The sequence below is a fragment of the Delphinapterus leucas genome, chromosome 9 (assembly GCF_059928025.1).
Source record: "Delphinapterus leucas isolate spDelLeu-1000000601 "Yukka" chromosome 9, BTC_Dleu_Yukka2, whole genome shotgun sequence".
NCBI classification, from domain to species: Eukaryota; Metazoa; Chordata; class Mammalia; order Artiodactyla; family Monodontidae; genus Delphinapterus; species Delphinapterus leucas.
In genome coordinates this window covers 96,143,563-96,162,570 of record NC_143137.1, presented here as the reverse complement: position 1 = coordinate 96,162,570, position 19,008 = coordinate 96,143,563, and the positions used below count along the sequence as shown (strand labels likewise).

General features: G+C 43.8%; 1 protein-coding gene and 1 pseudogene across 1 annotated transcript in view; both read right to left on the bottom strand.

Annotated features, from left to right (window-relative positions):
* The window catches only part of BLVRA (biliverdin reductase A), a 55,306-nt gene that overhangs the window by 23,040 nt on the left and 13,258 nt on the right, over nucleotides 1–19,008 (bottom strand). The window lies entirely within an intron of this gene.
* Nucleotides 5–19,001, bottom strand: LOC149748461 (homocysteine-responsive endoplasmic reticulum-resident ubiquitin-like domain member 2 protein pseudogene; annotated as a pseudogene).

Below are 19,008 nucleotides of genomic sequence, written 5' to 3'. Positions count from 1 at the left end.
GAAACACAAGGGATCAAGGTGGGGTTTAAAAACGGTCCAGGCGTCTAGCAAAGCGCAGCAAAACAAAGACATGTGGGCAGGACCAGTCAGGGTCCAGACAAGCAAGGAGCCAACCCAGAGCACACAGGAAGCCGCAGCAGGTAAGGGGGGGATGAGACGCTCCCTGAAACACGGGCTCGGAGAGGAGTCAGCTCCCCCCAGAACATTTCTGTGGGTGCTCTGACCTGTGTCGTCCACGGAAAAGGCTCTCCACTTCTACTGCCACCTCCCCCAGGATGAGAGATCTTCCTCTTTAAGCCATACCCAGTCCTAGTCTGGCACCTCTGTCCTCCCCGAATCCCTCCTCCAGTGGACGTGCGAATCTGATACAGTGGGGAGTCATTCAGAGGCCACAGCTGCTCAGTGAGATGTGGGCAGACAGGGCCCATGGGTACCAGCCACAGTCACCTTACTCAGACTCCTCACTGTGGCTTTCTGGGTTCCAACCAGTGTCACCCCACCCTACTGTGGCAGCTTACTCATTATTCAGGTACACTGTTGGAGGCTGGATGCGTATAGTATTACAATGAAAAATCAAGTCGACTTTTTCAAGTTATACAGCAACTCACTATAATCCAAACTGATAAAAATTATCTCTACACATCCCTCAAACCCAGTTCTTCTTGGATGTCTCCAAGCATAGAAACTCCAACGTCTCCCTAGCCGCTAGCATCTAGCCCCTTTCTTTCACCTTTGTCATCTGGGTGTCACCATTTCCCACCGAGTCCACCCCTCTTCCTGCGTCCACTGCTCTAGTCTTGGCCCAGGACTTGTTTGCCTCCTGCCTGACGACATGACAGATCACCACCTGGTCTCACCCTTCCCATGTGTGGTCCCCAGGCCTGCCAGAGGAGATGCTTCAGACGAAAACTAAGTCCCCCCCACCCCGATTAAAGCCCTTCATTTTCCCAGCTGTTACAGACTGAATGATTATGTCCCCCCCAGAAGTGGGAACCCTGTCTCCCAATATAATGGTAGTAGGAGATAGGGCTTTGGGGAGGTAATTAGGATGAGATGAAGTCATGAGGGTGGAGCCTGCATGAATGGGGTTGGTGCCCTTCTAAGAGTCACGAGAGAGCATGCCTCCTCTCCCTGCTCTCCGCTCACGTGAGGACAGGCTGAGGAGTCCGTAGTCTGCAGCCCAGAAGGGTACCCCTCCCGCCAGATCTCAACCTGATCTCAGGCTTCCAGACCCCGAACTGCGAGAGAGAAATTTCTGTGGTACTTTATTACAGCAGCCCAAACTGTAAGACAGTTTGTAGGACACCAATTAAGGGGGAAAAAAAAAAATCCAAGTCCACATTCTTTACCAGACACATAAGGCCTTTCACAACTCAGCTCCAGTCTGCTTCTCCAGCAACGCCTTCTGGTCAACTCCCCCACTGTGTAACTTTAGGCTTCTGACCTTCCAAACAACTTCAAAGTACGCAGAACACACATGACTGTTTGCTCCCTCTAAGTCTTTGCAAATCCTGTTCCCCTTGCCTGGAACGAGCTTCTCCCCACTGTCCACAGGGTGGATGTCTACACCTTCAAAGCTTTTAAGACTTGGGCATCTTACACTCTATGAAGCTTTTCCTGATACTATCAGATTTTTTTTTTTGCATATAATAAAACCCACCAATTTTAGTGTACAGTTCTATGAGTTTTGACCAACATAAACTCATATACCTACCACAGTCAAGATACAGAACAAATGAACTTATTTACAAAACAGAAGTAGGGTCACAGATGTAGAAAAAAGATTTATGGTTACCAGGGGATAAGGGTGGGGAGGGATAAATTGGGAGACTGGGATTGACATATACACACTACTATATATAAAATAGGTAACTAATAAGAACCTGCTGTGTAGCACAGGGAACTCTACTCAATACTCTATAATGGCCTATATGGGAAAAGAATCTAAATTAAAAAAGAGTGGATACCTGCATATGTATAACTGATTCACTTTGCTGTACACCTGAAACTAAAACAACAATGTAAATCAATTATACTCCAATTAAAAAAAAACAAAGGATACAGAACAGTTCTATCACCCCCTCCAAAATTACCTGTGCCCCTTTGTAGTCAACCCCTACCCAACCCCAGCCAACCACTGATTTGTTTACCATCCCAAGAGTTTTGCCTTTTCTAGAGTGTCATATAAATGAAATCATACGATATGTAGTCTGAGTCTATCTGCTGCCTAGCACAATGCATTTTTCACCTATGTTGTTGCTTGTATCAATCATTTCTTTTTATTACTAAGTACTAGTCATAATGGCTTGTTTATCCATTTCGCAGTTGAAGGGCATTTCTGATGCTTCCAGTTCAAATGAATTCATAATTCAATTATGAATAAAGCCGCTATAGATAGTCATGTCCTACTTTTTGTGTCAAACTTGGGTAAATAACTGGGTATGAGTTTGCTGTGTCATATGGCAAGTGTAGGCTTAACTTTATGAGAAACTGCCAAACTGAGCTTTTCCAAAGTGTACCTTTACACCTATGCTGTTTTGCATTCTCGCCACTGATGTCTGAGAGGTCCAGCTGTTCTGCATTCTCACCAGCACCTGGTATTATCGGGTTTTCTCCTTTTTGTTTTAGCCATTATAACAGGTGTGTTGTGGTCGCTCACTGAGGTTTCTATTTGCATTTCCCTAACGACTAGTGATGTTGAGCACTGTTTCGTGTGCTTATCTGCCGTCTATAAATCTTTGCTGGTAAAGTGTCTGTTCAAATCTTTTGCCACTTTTTATTGGGTTGTTTATTTTCTTATTATTGAGTTTTTAGAGTTCTTTATATATTTTTGATACAATTCATTTGTCAGATACGTAATTTGCAAACAACTTTTCCTAGTCTGTAGTTTGTTTTTTCATTTTCTTAAGGGTGACTTTTTAGGAGCTAAAGTTCTTAATTTTGATGAAGTCAACTTATCAAAAAAATTTTTTCATGGATCATTCTTCTGGCTACTCCAATGTCACAAACATTTTCTTCTACGTTTTCTTTTAGACATTTTATAGTTTAAGATTCACAGTTTTAGCTTATTTTAGTTACTTTTTTCTTTCTTTTTTGGCCGCGTTGGGTTTTTGTTGCTGCACACGGGCTTTCTCTAGTTGCGGTGAGCGGGGGCTACTCTTCATTGCAGTGCACGGGCTTATCACTGTGGTGGCTTCTCTTGTTGCAGAGCATGGGCTCTAGGCACGCGGGCTTCAGCAGTTGTAGCACGTGGGCTCAGCAGTCGTGGCATGCAGGCCTTAGAGTGTGCGGGCTTCAGTAGTTGTGGCGCAAGGGCTCAGTAGTTGCAGTATGTGGGCTCTAGGGCACGCAGGCTTTGGTAGCTGTGGCTCGTGGGCTCTAGAGTGCAGGCTAACACGGGCTTTGTTGCTCTGCAGCATGTGGGATCTTCCTAGACCAGAGGTCGAACCCATGTCCCCTGCATTGGCGGGCAGATTCTTAACCACTGCGCCACCAAGGAAGTCCTTAGTTACTTTTATAGTTTATGTTTTGAATTAATTTTTCCACATGGAGTAAGGTATGAATCAGTTTCTTTAAAAAATTTTTTTAGAGCAGAGGGGCAGCTTCTAGTGTATGTACTCATTCCACAGGTTGTATCAACTATCTACAACTAGGCAGGGCTATGGCAGCCCTGTATTTAAAGGTACCAGGACTTTAAACCCAGCTCATGTGCCTTCCTCTCTGGAAGCCATCAAGCTTCATTTTTTTTTTTTTCGCATATGATATCCAACTGTTCCAATATGATTTATTGAGAAAGACCATCCTTTTTCTATTGAAATGCCTTTGTACCTTTGTACAAAAGGAAACTGTCTTGATCACTATAGTTTTATGGTAAGTATGGAGTCCATTACTGTGAATCCACCAACTTTTTCTTTTCCAAAATTATAGTTCTCCTGCCTTTACATATAAATTTTAGACTCAGTTTGTCAATTATTAAATAAATAAAATAAAATGAAATAAAATAAAAATTCCTGCCAGGATTCTGAATGGTATTATGTTGAATATATGGATCAGTTTGAGAAAAAACCCAACATTTTCACAATAATGAATCTTCTAACCCATGAATGTGGTACATATCCCCATTTATTTAGGTCTTTGATTTCTTTCATTTTGTCATTTTCAGTATATGGATTTAGCACATATTTTGTGAGATTTATACTTGTTTTTTTTTAATGATTTTTAGTGCTATTATAAATAGTATTTTTTTAACCTTCCATTTCCAGTTGTTCATTGTGAGTATACAGACATACAGTTGATTTCTGTGTACTGACTTGGCATCTTGTAACCTTGCTGACCTCACTTATTACTTCTAGCCGTTTTTTTTTGTAGATTCCATTAGATTTCCGCATAGACCACAGAGTCAGATGTGAACAGAGATGGTTTTACTTCTTCCTTTCCAATCTGTATGTGTTTTATTCATTTTTCTTGCCTGATTGCACTGGGTGGGACTCCAGTATGATTTTGAATAGGAGTAGCAAGAGCAGACACTTTTTTTTAATATATTTTTTAAATAAATTTACTTATCTACCTGTTTTTATTTCTGGCTGTGTTGGGTCTCCGTTGCTGCGTGCGGGCCTCTTATTGTCGTGGCTTCTCTTGTTGCAGAGCATGGGCTCCAGGTGCGCGGGCCCCAGCAGCCGTGGCTGGCGGGCTCAGCAGTTGTGGCCCGCAGGCTCCAGAGCGCAGGCTCAGTTGCTCTGTGGCATGTGGGATCCTCCCAGGCCAGGGATCGAACCCGTGTCCCCTGCATTGGCAGGCAGACTCTCAACCACTGCGCCACCAGGGAAGCCCCAAGAGCAGACATTCTTGCTCACGTTTTAATCTTAGAGGACAGCATTTGTCTTTTCACCAAGAAGAATTGTCTTAGCTGTAGAATTTTTTGTAGATACCCTTTATCAGGATGTGGATATTTCCTTTTATTCATATTTTGCTTACATTTTAAAAACCATAAATGGTCTAATTTTGTCAAGTGCCTTTTCTATGTCTATTGAGATGATTGTGTGATTTTTTTCTTAAAGTCTGTTGATATAGTGACACCTTTCATTCCCAGGATAAAGCTCACTTGATCATAATGTATTATCCTTTCTATATGTTGTTGATTCTATTTGCTAAAATCTTATTAAAAATGGTTGCATCTGTGTTCATGAGAGTTACAGGTCTGTAATTCTCTTTTCTTGTAATGCCAAATTATTTCTAGTATTTCTGATTCTATAAAAGTATTCCCTTTTTACTGCCTGTATAAAACATTTTATATTACTGTTAATTCTACTAAAGAACTGCTTTTTCTTTACGGTATGAATTCCAACTGATGGAATACATGCCCTTAAAATAGGTTTCCTTTATCCAATAAAATTAAGATTAGTGATAAGTTTCTTGGCTTTAGGGCTGGGCCACTTGCTACTAGCACATTTTAGGTAAATAACATTCTTTACTAAACACTGTGAGATCATTCATTTGAAACTTTCAGAATAATTCATAGAAAATAGATAATATATTAAATTACATACTGAATGGTCAATCTACAACTATAGAAATTTATATATGAAGCAGCAAATTTCTTATTTAAAGAAATAAGACCCACAAATACGTCTGTCTTGGGATGATATACATAATTGAAATGAATAAAATCTGGAAGACCAATATTGTAACACTATGTTCTGTTAGTCTTTTTTTTTTTAATCATATAATTAGTAATCCACTTGTGCGTACAATATTCATACGTATGAGCTTAAAGGAAAAAAAATCTCACGATAATAAAACGGTTTTATACTCATATATACTTTTAAATTACACTACTGTTTAAACATTTTCCTAAAGTCAAACCCTCCTTTCCAGCTGGCATGGTTTTTCAAGCCTAACTCTTGACAGGGGGCGGCCCTCTGGCATTAGTGAAGTAAAGAAGGTGGTGATAAGATCAAGCTGAAACCATTAATCCAGGTCTTTGAATTGCACTGGCTTTTCACCTGCACCTTCCCCACTCCCACCCTCATCGCCAAGCCCATCATCCATAAAATGACCCACTTCTTCAAGTTTTAGATTGTTTACTTGTTTCCCATCATCCTTAACTTGGCACTATTTTAGGGAGCCTGCGGCTGACCTCCTCATGCCTAACAGGAAATCATCCAGCTTTCTGTACATAAAGCAGCGGCATGGCTCCCATTACCGTATAAATTGACTAAAGGAAGAAAAGAAATACACAATGCTAAAGAGAACTGCAGCTTGTGAGGACCTGTACACCCAATTCAGCCAGCCTCAAACTGACATCTTTGTTTAGCATTCTCATTCAGGGGTTAGCTTTCTTGGACCACTGAGTTTGGAGCCGGTGGTGATTATTCTCCAGGAACATGTGCCAATGTAGAGGCTATGAAGCAGTAGTTTGGGCTGGGCTGGCGTTCAATGTGGCCTGAGCTGAAACGGCAGCTTGACATTGTACAAAATATCACATATTACTAATGAGCATACACGTTTGCCACCATAGTACCCGCAATGGACTAAAAGCAAGATACACTGGCAGTCTTGCTGGAACAGCTTGCCCGAGAAACCGGTTGTCTACGTTTCTTTGTATTACGTGTGGAAACAGGTAACTATATGGGAATCCATCTGTGCTTGTGGAAGCGTGTGTTGTCTCAGTCTTTCTGAGGAAGAACTGGCAGCTCTAGACATGATTTCTTGACTGGATGACGGAGGGGCTGATCTTGAATCATTTGGTCTAGAATTGCTGCTGGATGCTGGCGTTTCATGGCTTTCTCTATTGGCACTGGGTTTGGAGTACTGGGATGAGTTCACGAAACATACACAAATGATAAACCATATGACACTCATTTTGTTGTCTGATCATCTTTCCGTGGCAAATGATCAGGAAGGAGTCTGCCCAAGTAGAGTGCTCTGATCCTTTGTCAAATTTATTATCTCACAGTTGCTGAGGGTCTGGAATCTGAATGTGGCTTAACAGAGTCCTCTGCCCAGGGTCTTACTAGGCTGCAGTCAGGAGCTGGCAGGTTACGTTCCCAACCAGAGCCCAGGGTTCTCTTCCACGCTCATGTGGTTGTCAGCAGAATTCAGTTCCTTATGGTTGTGGGATGGAGAGCTCTTAGAAGCCACCTGAAGTTCCTGACAAATGCCTCTCTGTATAAGCAGTTCACATCAGAGCAGCCTGCTTCTTCAATCCAGAATTCCTCTCTGTGGAAAGGTTTTAACTACAGAGACTATTTATTTAATAGGTATAGTTGGAATATATATATATTCAGGTTGCCACTTCTTTTTCAAAGTGCTTAGGAAGTCTGAGTCTTTCAAGGAATATGCCCATTTCATCTAAATTACTCTTTCCTAGCCATAAAGGTATCCACAGTATTCTCTTATTATTCTTTAACTCTGTAGAATCTGCAGTAATGTCCTCTGTCTCATTTCTGATATTGGTAATTTGTGTCTTCTCTCTCTTTTTTCCTGAGCAGGCTGGCTAGAGTTTGATCAATTCTAATGATCTCAAAAAACCCCCAAAAGACTCTCTTTAGGTTTCACCGATTTTCTTGATTGTTTTTTGTTTCCTTATTGTGTTGATTTCTGCTCTTATCCTTATTACTTCAAATATTCTGCTTGTTTTGGGTTTAATATGCTCTTTTTAAAAAAACTCTGAGGTTGGGAATTTAAGTTGTTCATTCAGAAACTTTCTTCTTTTCAAAAACAGACATTTAGTGCTATAAATTTCCCTGTAAGTGATGGCACTGCTTTAGCTGCACCCCACAAACTGGGAAATGTCATGATTTCATTTTCATTCAGTTAACGATACTGTCTAATTTCCCTTGTGATGAACTCTTTGGTCAATGGATTATTCAGAAGTATGTTATTTAGTTCCAGATGTTTAGGGATTTTCCAGAAATTTTTCTACTACGGGTTTCTCATTTAATTCCAGAGAAATATCAATCAGAGAACATCCTTTAAATGATTTGAACCCTTAACTTTTTAAAAACATGTTTTATGATCCAGCATATGGTCTGTCTTGGTAAATGTTTTGAGCACACTTAAAAAGAATGTGTATTCTACTGTTGTTGGCTGGACTGTCCCGTAGGTCTGTTAGATCAAGTTGGTAGATAATGTTATTCAAGTCTTCTATATAGTTACTGATTTTCTGTCTACTTGTTCTATCAATCATTGATAGGTACTAGAATCTCTGAATATAATTGTAGATTTGTGTATTTCTCTTTACAGTTCTATCACTTTCTGACTGATGTATTTCAAAGCTCCATTGTCAGGAATATAAATTTTTAGGGTGGTTACGGTGTCTTGATGAATTAACCACTTTATCATTCTGAAATGACCACTTTTATTCCTGGTAGTATTTTTTGCCCTGAAATTTATTTCGTCTGATATCATCAATCTACTCCCAGTTTCCGCTGATTTGTGTTAGCGTAGTACATTTTTTTTCCAACCCCTCACTTTTAACCAATGTGTGCTTTCATATCTGAAGTGAGTTTCCTGTAGGCAGCATACTGTCAGGTCTCGCTTTTTATTCAGTCTAACAATCTCTGCCTTTCAGTGAAGTGTTTAAACAATTTACCCTATGATTACGGATATGGTTGGGTTCCAATCTACTGTCTTGTTGTCTTCTATCTGTCCAATCTGTGCTGCTTTCCCTCTTCTTCTGACTTTTCAGATGAATAAAGTATTGCCAATGATTCCATTTAATCTCACGCGGTGGCTAGTAGCTGTAACGATTTTAGTGGCTTATTAAGGCCTTTATATGGTACATATTTTACTTATAGCACAGCCTGCCTTAAGGTAACATCGTACCATTTCACATGTGAGAACCTTCCAACAGGTTACTTCCACCTCCTCTCTCCCAGACTTTGTACTACTGTTGTTCCACAACTTACTCATAACCCCCTCAAGGTACCAGTCAGGTTACTCATAACCCCCTCAAGGTACCAGTCAGGTTACTCATAACCCCCTCAAGGTACCAGTCAGGTTACTCATAACCCCCTCAAGGTACCAGTCAGGATTCAGTCTGGAAAAGAGAAACCATTCAATGTGTTCTAAGCACCGAGTTTTAACACGGGGAATTAGAGGCTTATAGCAGCGGTCCCCAGCCTTTTTGGCACCAGGGACCGGTTTCATGGAAGACAATTTTTCCACGGACAGCGGGTGGGAGTGGTTCAGGCAGTAATGCAAGTGATGGGGGAGCTATGGGGAGCGATGGGGGAGCAATGGGGAAGCGATGGGGGAGTGATGGGGAGTGATGGGGAAGTGATGGGGGAGCGATGGGGAGTGATGGGGGAGCGATGGGGAAGCGATGGGGAAGTGATGGAGAGTGATGGGGAAGTGATGGGGGAGCGATGGGGAGCGATGGGGAGCGATGGGGAGCGATGGGGGAGTGATGGGGAGTGATGGGAAGTGATAGGGAGCGATGGGGAGTGACGGGAGTGATGGGGAGCAATGGGGAGTGATGGGGAGTGACAGGGGAGTGATGGGGAGCAATGGGGAGTGATGGGGAAGCGATGGGGAGCGATGGGGAGCAGCAGATGAAGCTTCACTCACTCGTCCGCCCGCCACTCACCTCCTGTTGTGTGGCCCGGTTCCTAACAGGCCGTGGACCAGTACTGGTCTGCGGCCCCGGGGTTGGGGGCCCCTGGGTTACATGACCATTGCCACCACTGGGGAGCTAAAGCCAGAGAAGCCATCACTGACCATCTCCCTGCCGTACTGAAGCAAGTCATTCTCAAGAGCTTGCCTGGACGCCGAGACCTCGGGGAAAGCACCTGCGGCCTTTTTCAGCCCGCAGCTGGGAAGAAGCAACTGTGCTCTCTCAATAACAGTCTCTCTTTCTTCGGCCTTCCAAATCTCCCAAGTCTGCTTCTAACTGGCCAACGTCACACATGAAATGGACCAGTGGGCAATGCAGTTCCAGGCTTGTCTTCCTTGAGTCAGGGAGAGTGTGGGAAGGAGAGGCCACAATGCCCAACCGACAACCAACAGGCAATTTAGCCCTGTTAGTACCTTCTGGGTTACAAGTTTACCCTTTTAATTTTAACTGTTGACAGTCTCATATACGAAAAGCAGAAAGACAGTCTTTGGAGAAATCTGTACTGTAACAGCCAAAACACACGCCTGATCAAATATTTGTTTCTTCTTTCACTCCAAAAAGGAAACAAGCAATCTCTTTATGAGGCTGAATATATACAGTATTCCTAAGATTAACTACTAAATTACTACATTCCAGAAAATAACCAGGAACGTAAGTTTCTATTAGCTTTAAAAGAGCCATGAGGTTAAGAAACAACTTCATTATCTGTAAGAAGCCAAGTTACTTTTTCTATTTTAGTAATTACCAATACACACAAACTTGTGTACAGAACCTGGCTGGCATGGTGTCAGATTGAAAGTGCTTCTGAGTTTGGTTTACACAACATTCCTTTGCAAAACTGACACAAAGGGACAAGATATGGGTGAAAATGCTGACATATTAACAGTTGAGTTCCTCTGTGGGAAAGAACTTTGTTTTTGAGAAAAATGACTTTGCTAGATAGACCATTTTACCTGCGCCTGCTCATCTGACATGAGGCTTCTTCAAGGCATGTTCTGAAAGGAAACTGCAGGTCAAAGAGGTGAGGGCTTCTGGTTTCCCACTGCACATGGAAGGAGCTTGGAAGTTGCCACTCCATCCTGATAATGGGTAAACAGCTAAACAGACTGAAAAACTAACTAAAACTAAGTCTTCCAGGATCCATAAGAGAGGTGAGGACACAAGGCAAACCACTGCCCCCAAGATTGGAGAGAGGGACTAATGAAGAGAATAACTTAGCAGAGCAGAGGTTCAAGAGTAGAAACGACCACAGGAACCAGACGCCAGAACCAGTAGGAAAGCCTGAACTGTAATGGATGAGTTGCTGGGGGCTCAGTGTGGACAACTTGGAGACCTAAAACCTCCAGGGGGACCCAGTCACGGGGAGACCCTCTCATTTTTGTGAGATTTACCTCCAAGAGCTTGACTAGGTTCCCACAGTAAATACTGGAGATGTTTCCCCCTGTGCTTCCAGCAGGAGTGGGGAAAAAGCACCACTGTGAAATATACCAGAGCGTGCCGTTCTTCCTAATGAGGCCTGCCCTCACAGGAAACTAGCTAACCAGACCCTAAGGTGCTGGGGAATTATCAGACCCTAACTGACTGCAGGGAAGGGAAAAACAGTTGACCCTTGAACAACATGCATTTGAACAGTGCAGGTCCACTTACACATGGATTTTTTTAAAAAGTAAATATTACAGTACTACACAGTTGCGGCTGGTTGAATCTGTGGATGCAGAGCTGTGTATATGGAGGGCCGACGGTAAGTTACAGGCAGATTTTCAACTGCAGAGAGGGTCAGCATCTCTCACCCTGGTGTTGTGTAAGGGTCCACTGTACAAAACTCCAGACTACTCTAGAATTCCATTTGGGAGAAGGGAAACACCCAACTCTAGCCCACTCTAGCCATACTCTCCCACCTAAGAGGGGAAGAAGAAAAGAAACAACTGAGAAATACTTGTGTGGTTCGCAGTCCAGAGGCACAGGCTCACTGTAGGACTGAGACCTGATCATGGGAGCAGAGAATGCTTCCCCTCCCCCTATATCTCACCACCACATGACTAAAGGCCCATTTACAGCAGCTCCTTTTACATGACACATCATGTCTGGCGATCAAGAAAAAAATGACAAGCCATAGCAGAAGACAAAAAACACAATTTGAAGAGACAGAGCAGCATCGGAACCAGACATAACAGGAGTGTTGGATTTACCAGACTGGGAATCTAAAACAACTATGATTACTATGTTAAGGGTCTAATGGATAAAGCAGACAACATACAAGAACAGATGGGCAATGTAAGCAGAGAGACGCAAATTCTAAGACAGAATGAAGAAGAAATGCTAGAGATCGAACACAATGTAACAGAAACAAAGAATGCCTTTTATGGGCTTATTAGTAGAGTAGACATGGCTGAGGAAAGAATCTCTGAAATTGAGGCTATCTCAATAGTAACCTCCTAAACTGAAGAGCAAAGAGAACAGAGACTGAATAAATGAAGCGAATATCCAAGGACTGTGGGACAACTACATATGGTGTAACATATATGTAAGGGGAACACCAGAAAGAGAAGAGAGAAAAGAACACAAGAAATACCTGAAACAGTAATGACTAAGAATTTCCCCAAATTAATGTCACCAAACCACAGGTCCAGGAAGTTCAGAGAACACCAAACAGGATAAATACCCCCCCACCCCTGCAAAATGATGTTAGGCATATCATTTTCAAATTACAGAAAAGCAAAGATAAAGAAAAAAATCCTGAAAGAAGCCAGAGAGACGGGACTTCCCTGGTGGTCCAGTGTTGAAGACTCCGTGCTCCCACTGCACGGGGCGCAAATTTGATTAGGGAACTAGAATCCTATATGCCGTGTGACGCAGCCAAAAAAAAAGAAAAAAACAAAAGCCAGAGGGAATCAACCTTACCTACAGAAGAACAAAGAAAAGAATTACATCCAACTTCTCAAAAACCATGCAAGCAAGAGGAGAGTGGAGTGAAATATTTAAAGTGTTGAGAGAAAAAAAACTACCAACCTAGAATTCTGTACCCTGTGAAATTATCCTTCCAGAGTGAAGAAGAAATAAAGACTTTCTCAGACAAACAAAAATTTGAGGGAGTTTGTTGCCAGTAGACCTATCTTGCAAGAAATGTTAAAAGGATTTCTTTAGAGAGGAAGAAAAATAATACAGGTCAGAAACTCAGGTCTACCTAAAGAAAGGAAGAAGGATTAAGTGAAGGTAAAATAAAAACTTTATTTTTCTTATTCTTAATTGATCTAAATAACAATAAAATAATAACAGCAACAAAGTATTCAATTATTTACGCTTATGTATATACTTTATGTATGTATTTATATGCTTATGTATGCTTATACGTAAGTGAAATCAGTAACAGCAGTGATACATAGGACAAGAAGAAGGAATGGAATTATTATGTTATTTTACAGTACTCACACTATTTGTAAAGTGGTATAGTTATTATTTGAAAGTGGACTTGGATTAGTTGTAAATGTATATTGCAAGCCCTAGAGCAACCAATAAAAAAAGGAAGTAGAACCAATATGCTAAGAAAAAAGAGAAAATGGAATCATATAACACACTCAATTTAAATCACAAAAGGCAGAAAGAGTGGAAGAGAAAAATAGGACCAAAGAACAAAGGCAATGAATAGAAAACAGTAACAAATATTAATCCACCTACATCAGTAATCACTTTGAATGTTAATGGTCTAAATGCATCAGTTAAAAGATAAAGATTGTCAGAGTGGATTAAAAAACAAGACTTAACTATATGTTGTCTACAAGAAGTCCACTTTAGATATAAAGACACGTATAGATTAAAAGTAAATGGATGGGGGCTTCCCTGGTGGCACAGTGGTTGAGAGTCCGCCTGCCGATGCAGGGGACACGGGTTCGTGCCGCGGTCCGGGAGGATCCCACATGCCGCGGAGCGGGTGGGCCCGTGAGCCATGGCCGCTGAGCCTGCGCGTCCAGAGCCTGTGCTCCGCAGTGGGAGAGGCCACAACAGTGAGAGACCCACGTACCGCAAAACAAAAACAAAAACACATGCACTGCCAACTCAGGAAAAAAAAATTATTCTGAGGTGAGGAGAGTAGAAGAAAATGTAAAATCACTGTAGAACTTCAAGGTGGGAGGTTTGAGGGCAGGTGCTGGGTTTCCACTCCAGGAGGGGGTATGAAGATTTCAAATAGTCAGGAAGGACAACCTAATGTTTTTCACTTGTTTACAAGAATCAGTAAGTTTGATAACACACTGGCTGGCCTGGGAAGACAGGCATATTCGTATGTTGCCAGAGGGAGAGAAAAACAGGCAAACTTTGTGGAGAGCAACTTGGAAATGTTTATCACACAAATATTCTTTGCTCAGAGAAATCCATTTCTAAAGCATATATGCAAGTAAAATGACCCAGGTTTATTGCAGCCTTGCTTGTAACAGCAAAAGACTGAAAATAATGTATATGTTGTTAATAGCAGACTGGTTATATAATTATGGTATGCTACACAGCTATAAAAAAGAACAAGGAAGTTCTTTATGTATTGGAAGGGACTGATCTCCAAGATGTATTGTTGGCTGAGAAAAGCAAAATACAGACCACTGTAAGATGTGTGCTCTAGTTTGTGTAAAAAAAAAAACAAGGGGGGGAGGCAGCTGAAGGGAAAAAATACTTGTATATGTTTATAATCTCTCTGAAAGGATAGCCAAGAAACCAGTAGCACTGGTTGCCTGGGAGCATAACAGAGTAGCTGGGAGAGAAGAAGGTCTTCCCAGAGTAAACTTTTTTTTTTTCCTAAATTCTTTAAAATTTTGAATCATGTGAATGCATGTTATCCAAGATACAAACACTTAAAATAGATATACAAATCCGAGGGATGCTCAGAGCAGATGAGCGCTCTACAGTTTGTACAGCCTTGGGCTCACTCGCTGCTCCTGTCCTAGGCTCCGGCTACAGAGCTGGGCGGCTTCTGCCGCCTGGTCTTCAGTGCGCTCTGTCCCTGCCCGTGGCCTGTCCACTGCCCCCAAATCAGCCGGCTGCTCATATCCCCGGGGCCGCATCTGCTTCCTCCACTCACCCTTCTAGCCCAACTGTAAGCTGGTTTTCACTACCACACCTCTCTGTCGTATCACAGGGCATCTCAGATCTTCTCACTGCCAAATTCAAGGGCCTTCCCTCAGCGGCATTCTCCTGGACCTCAACTCGTATTTGACACTTAAGGGGACCTTCTTTAAATTCGCTCCTTCCCTGTCTTCCCTCGTCTCACGGCGAGGTTTCCTTCTCACACTTCATCCTGCGCCCTAGCGTTGCACATTCCCCAGTGCTCAAGCCTGTCCCTCTGTTCTTCTCTTTTCCCCATGTTCCCAGAGTGGGGGAGGGGTGTCTCACACTCTTAAGGTTTCCAGGACCACCGTTAGGCTGAAGTCTCCCACATCATGTGCTAGGAGCCATCCTCTCCTCCAAGCTCCAGTCCCAGGAAGAAATGCAAACCGGGCATTTCCACCTGGCCGTCCCGTCCTGACCTGGATCATCACGTTCTGTGCTAGATTCCAACCACCCACCCCACCTGACTGGCTGTGCTCTGAACTTCCGGGCAAAGGCCAGTGGCTCTGCAAATTCTGTCAGGCACCCAGCTTGACATGCTGGAAATCCTGGGAGTCATTCCTGCACTGGACAAATCCTCTGAGACCAAAGGGCTGATTACGGCTGAGACCCCGCTCCTCCCTCCCTCTCCAGGCAGCCTCAAGTCTCTGCAAGTTTTCCTTCCTCTACATTTCTACTGATCCACCCAAGCTCTGGAATGAATCACAAGATGACTCAACAGTCTCTGAATCATCCCATCGTTCAGTCAACTGCCATTCAGTGAGGACACACGGTGTTGGAGGCATCATGCCAGCTGCTATGGGGATGCGAAGATGAACAGGGCACACAGACGGTTCTGCTCCAAGTCAAAGGATGGAAGGTAACAAAAGAAGGGTGATGGAAATTCACATGAGGGAGGGATCACTTCCAGAGAGAGAGCTCTGAGAAGTTTTACTGGAGCAGCGAGGACCACGTCAGGCTGCCCTGGGATGAGACAGGAGAGGGTAGTGAGAAGGGTGACCACCACCACTAGAAGGTGGTCACAGGGTGTTTCAGGCAGAATAGTTAGAGGGGGACCCAAGGTCTGGGAATATTTTTAAAAGGTTGAGAGAGAAAAGGCACCAAAGGGGCTTCCCTGGTGGCGCAGTGGTTGAGGGTCCGCCTGCCGATGCAGGGGACGCGGGTTCGTGCCCCGGTCCGGGAAGATCCCACATGCCGCGGAGCGGCTGGGCCCGTGAGCCATGGCCGCTGAGGCTGCGCGTCCGGAGCCTGTGCTCCGCAACGGGAGAGGCCACAGCAGTGAGAGGCCCGCGTACCGCAAAAAAAAAAAAAAAAAACGCACCAAAGAAGGAAAGGTCAAAATTATAGAACAGAAGGGGTGGCTGATAATTGACAGAAATCTTACCAGGCCAGGTTCTATGAGCTTAACGTTAATGCTAAGTTTTTACTCTTTTTTTTCACAACTTCCAAGAGCACGAGCGTTAGAGTGAGTTACAGGGCCTTCGGAGAAGGCGGCAGAGGCCCCAGAAAATGGTTAACAGAGGCCAGCCCTGGGGTGGAGGAGGCTGGGGGGATGGGGTACCTGGGAGACTCGCTTTTGACTGTGTAACGTCTTGTGTATAGCTTTTGAGTTTTGTACTAGGTCTGTGTATTGACATTACTACAAAACTAAACTTTTTAAAAGCTATTTTTTTTGTTTTACACATATCTACCTTCTTTTTTTTTTATAGTGTTTTCCATTATGGTTTACCACAGGATATTGACGAGTTCCGTGTGCTATACAGTAGGACCTTGTTGTTTATGTTTATCCATTCCAGATATAATAGTTTGCATCTGCTCATCCCACACTCCCAGTCCAGCCCTCCCTCACCACCCCTCCCCCTTGGCAACCACAAGTCTGTTCTCTATGTCTGTGAGTCTGTTTCTGTTCTGTAGATAGGTTCCTCTGTGCCATATTTTGGATTCCACATGTAAGTGATATCATATGCTATTGGTATTTCTCTTTCTGACTTACTTCACTTAGTATGATAATCTCTAGTTGTATCCATGTTGCTGCAAATGGCATTATTTCATTCTTTTTTATGGCCGAGTAGTATTCCATTGTATATATGCACCACATCTTCTTTACCCATTCCTCTGTCAATGGACATTTAGGTTGTTTACTGTGAATAGTGCTATGAACATAGGGGTGCACGTACCTTTTTGAATTATATCAGAAAACTACTATTAAAGATGAGTTTCTGAAGGGAATGAGAAAAATAGGATTACGGTAGCTCGACAAGACCTCATGTGTTGCTTTGTTCTGAAGAAAGTAAAAACTAAAGCAGTTGGAAATATTGATGGGAAAGATCGAGTAGAAATGAGCCCAACAGTGCAGCTGGTCAAGGAGGTAATCAGGGAGGTGGTACAAGGTCTGAACAGGTGGCAGAGTCTGCAATTCAGAGTGTGGACATTTCAGTAAAGAAAGGCTGTTGAAGCCATCAAGCCCTCAGCCACTGCAGCTGCCCCCGAGGTGCATCCTGAGGGGACTCAGGATGGGAGAGAGCAGGCTACTGCTCTTAGGCACCCTAGATAGCTAGGGTGCCTATCAAAGGAATGATTTCAGTAAGCCTAGACTCTTGCATCTTCCCATACATAGAAAAGTGATAAATTCATTAACTTGAGATGTCTGTTTTCGTTAACAGTAATCTTTTGATGTTACAATTGCCTGGGGTTTTTTGCGGGGGCAAAAAACCCTATATATCCTGGCTTGTCCCTTACCTCTTTGGAGCAGTCCCTCAGAGTTTCCTGAGAGGCTATATCCCGGGCTTAAGTCCTCCGTAAGTCAGCAGAATAAAACATAATTCTCAGCTTTTAGGTGTGCGTGTTTTTCAGTCAATACGCTTTCACCAGAAATGTCTGGGACGGGATGCAATGGGTCCTTTCCCAGTGTCCACTCGCCTTGCTTCTTCCCAGATCCAGCCCCGGGGTAGAGGGGGAAGCTGCACCAGGTGGGACAGATTAGTCTAAGCCAGTTGGCAAAATCCTGGCTCCTCTGACACAGTAATTAGTCCAGGAATGGGCACATGACCCGGTTCTGGCCAGCAAGACCTAAGCAGGAGTTTGGTGGAGGCTTCAGGAAAGAAGGTTCCCACTTTTCTGGGAGAGCTGCAGAAAGCCACGTCTTTCTCCCGCTCAGAGTGAATGAGGAAGTATGTAGTCCCAGCCCCTGCTGGCGGCCATCCTAGAACCCTGAGGGGGGCACCACCTCGAGGATGAAGCCAACACTTGGATGAGAGTAGAGAGATGCAAAGATCCTGGACAGCCTTGATAAGATGTGGCTGAGCCACTGGATCAACCCACCCTGAAGCCTGCCCTGCATCTGGACTTCCAGGATAAAAACCACATTAAACTGTGTTTTCCTGTACTCGCAGCCTGGAGCTCTGTCACTGACAAGCATCCCTTCCACTATGAAAAAAGGAACAAGCCAAACAGGAAGTCCGAAATTGAGAGAGATGATGGCTGATGGTTCCAGTTTTTCTCTGTAAAGTAAAAGGTGACCCACGCACTAAGAGTGAGGAGGGAGCTGGGAAGAGTGAGGAAGACCAGACCTGGTTGTTTCGGGCAAAGGGAGAGAGAGCTGCCTGGGGCTACGGAGGGGGCCCGGTGGGTGTGCTGAGCACCCAGATGAGGTTTTAAGACCTCTGCCAGCCGCAAACAGCATGAAGCTGTGCCACTCGCCCAAGACCACCATCCTGTGGGGGCAGCCTCTGGGCTGGCCATGGGGCATCAGGGGGACAAGCGGAAAAGGAGTTGGAGATGTGAGCACAACAGCAGTTGAAGAGATGGACCCCACGATCTACGCTGGACCTGGAAGGGAGTGAGAGCAGGAGGGGCTGATTGGTCAGGAAAAATCAGAGGGACAAAGAGACTAGGCATCTCGTTGGATCGAAGAACAGGTTCAGTGGAAGTGAGACGACAGGGAGACGATGCAGAGAAAGGTCCTTGTAAGCAGAGTTAAGTGTCCCCAGAATAACACAAGGGCCCAGCAGCCCCCAGAGCCCAGCCCACTCTACCCCTAACCCATGAGTGTTGTTTCAGGATTAACTGAAGTAGATAAATCTTAATCTAACTGAAGCTGGACTGACACAGATAAGAACTTAGAGGGGCCTAATTCTCCCCGTATCACCGGGAGCCATGTATGGTGGCAGGAAGGAGGGGACATGTTTTCAAGTTTGTGCTGATGTTTCTGAAAACTCTGGAGGAAAGGAGACACTCTGTGAAGGAGAAATGAGGGACACTGCAGAAAAAAGCATCCTTAAACGGGTCCTTTTAGAGGACTC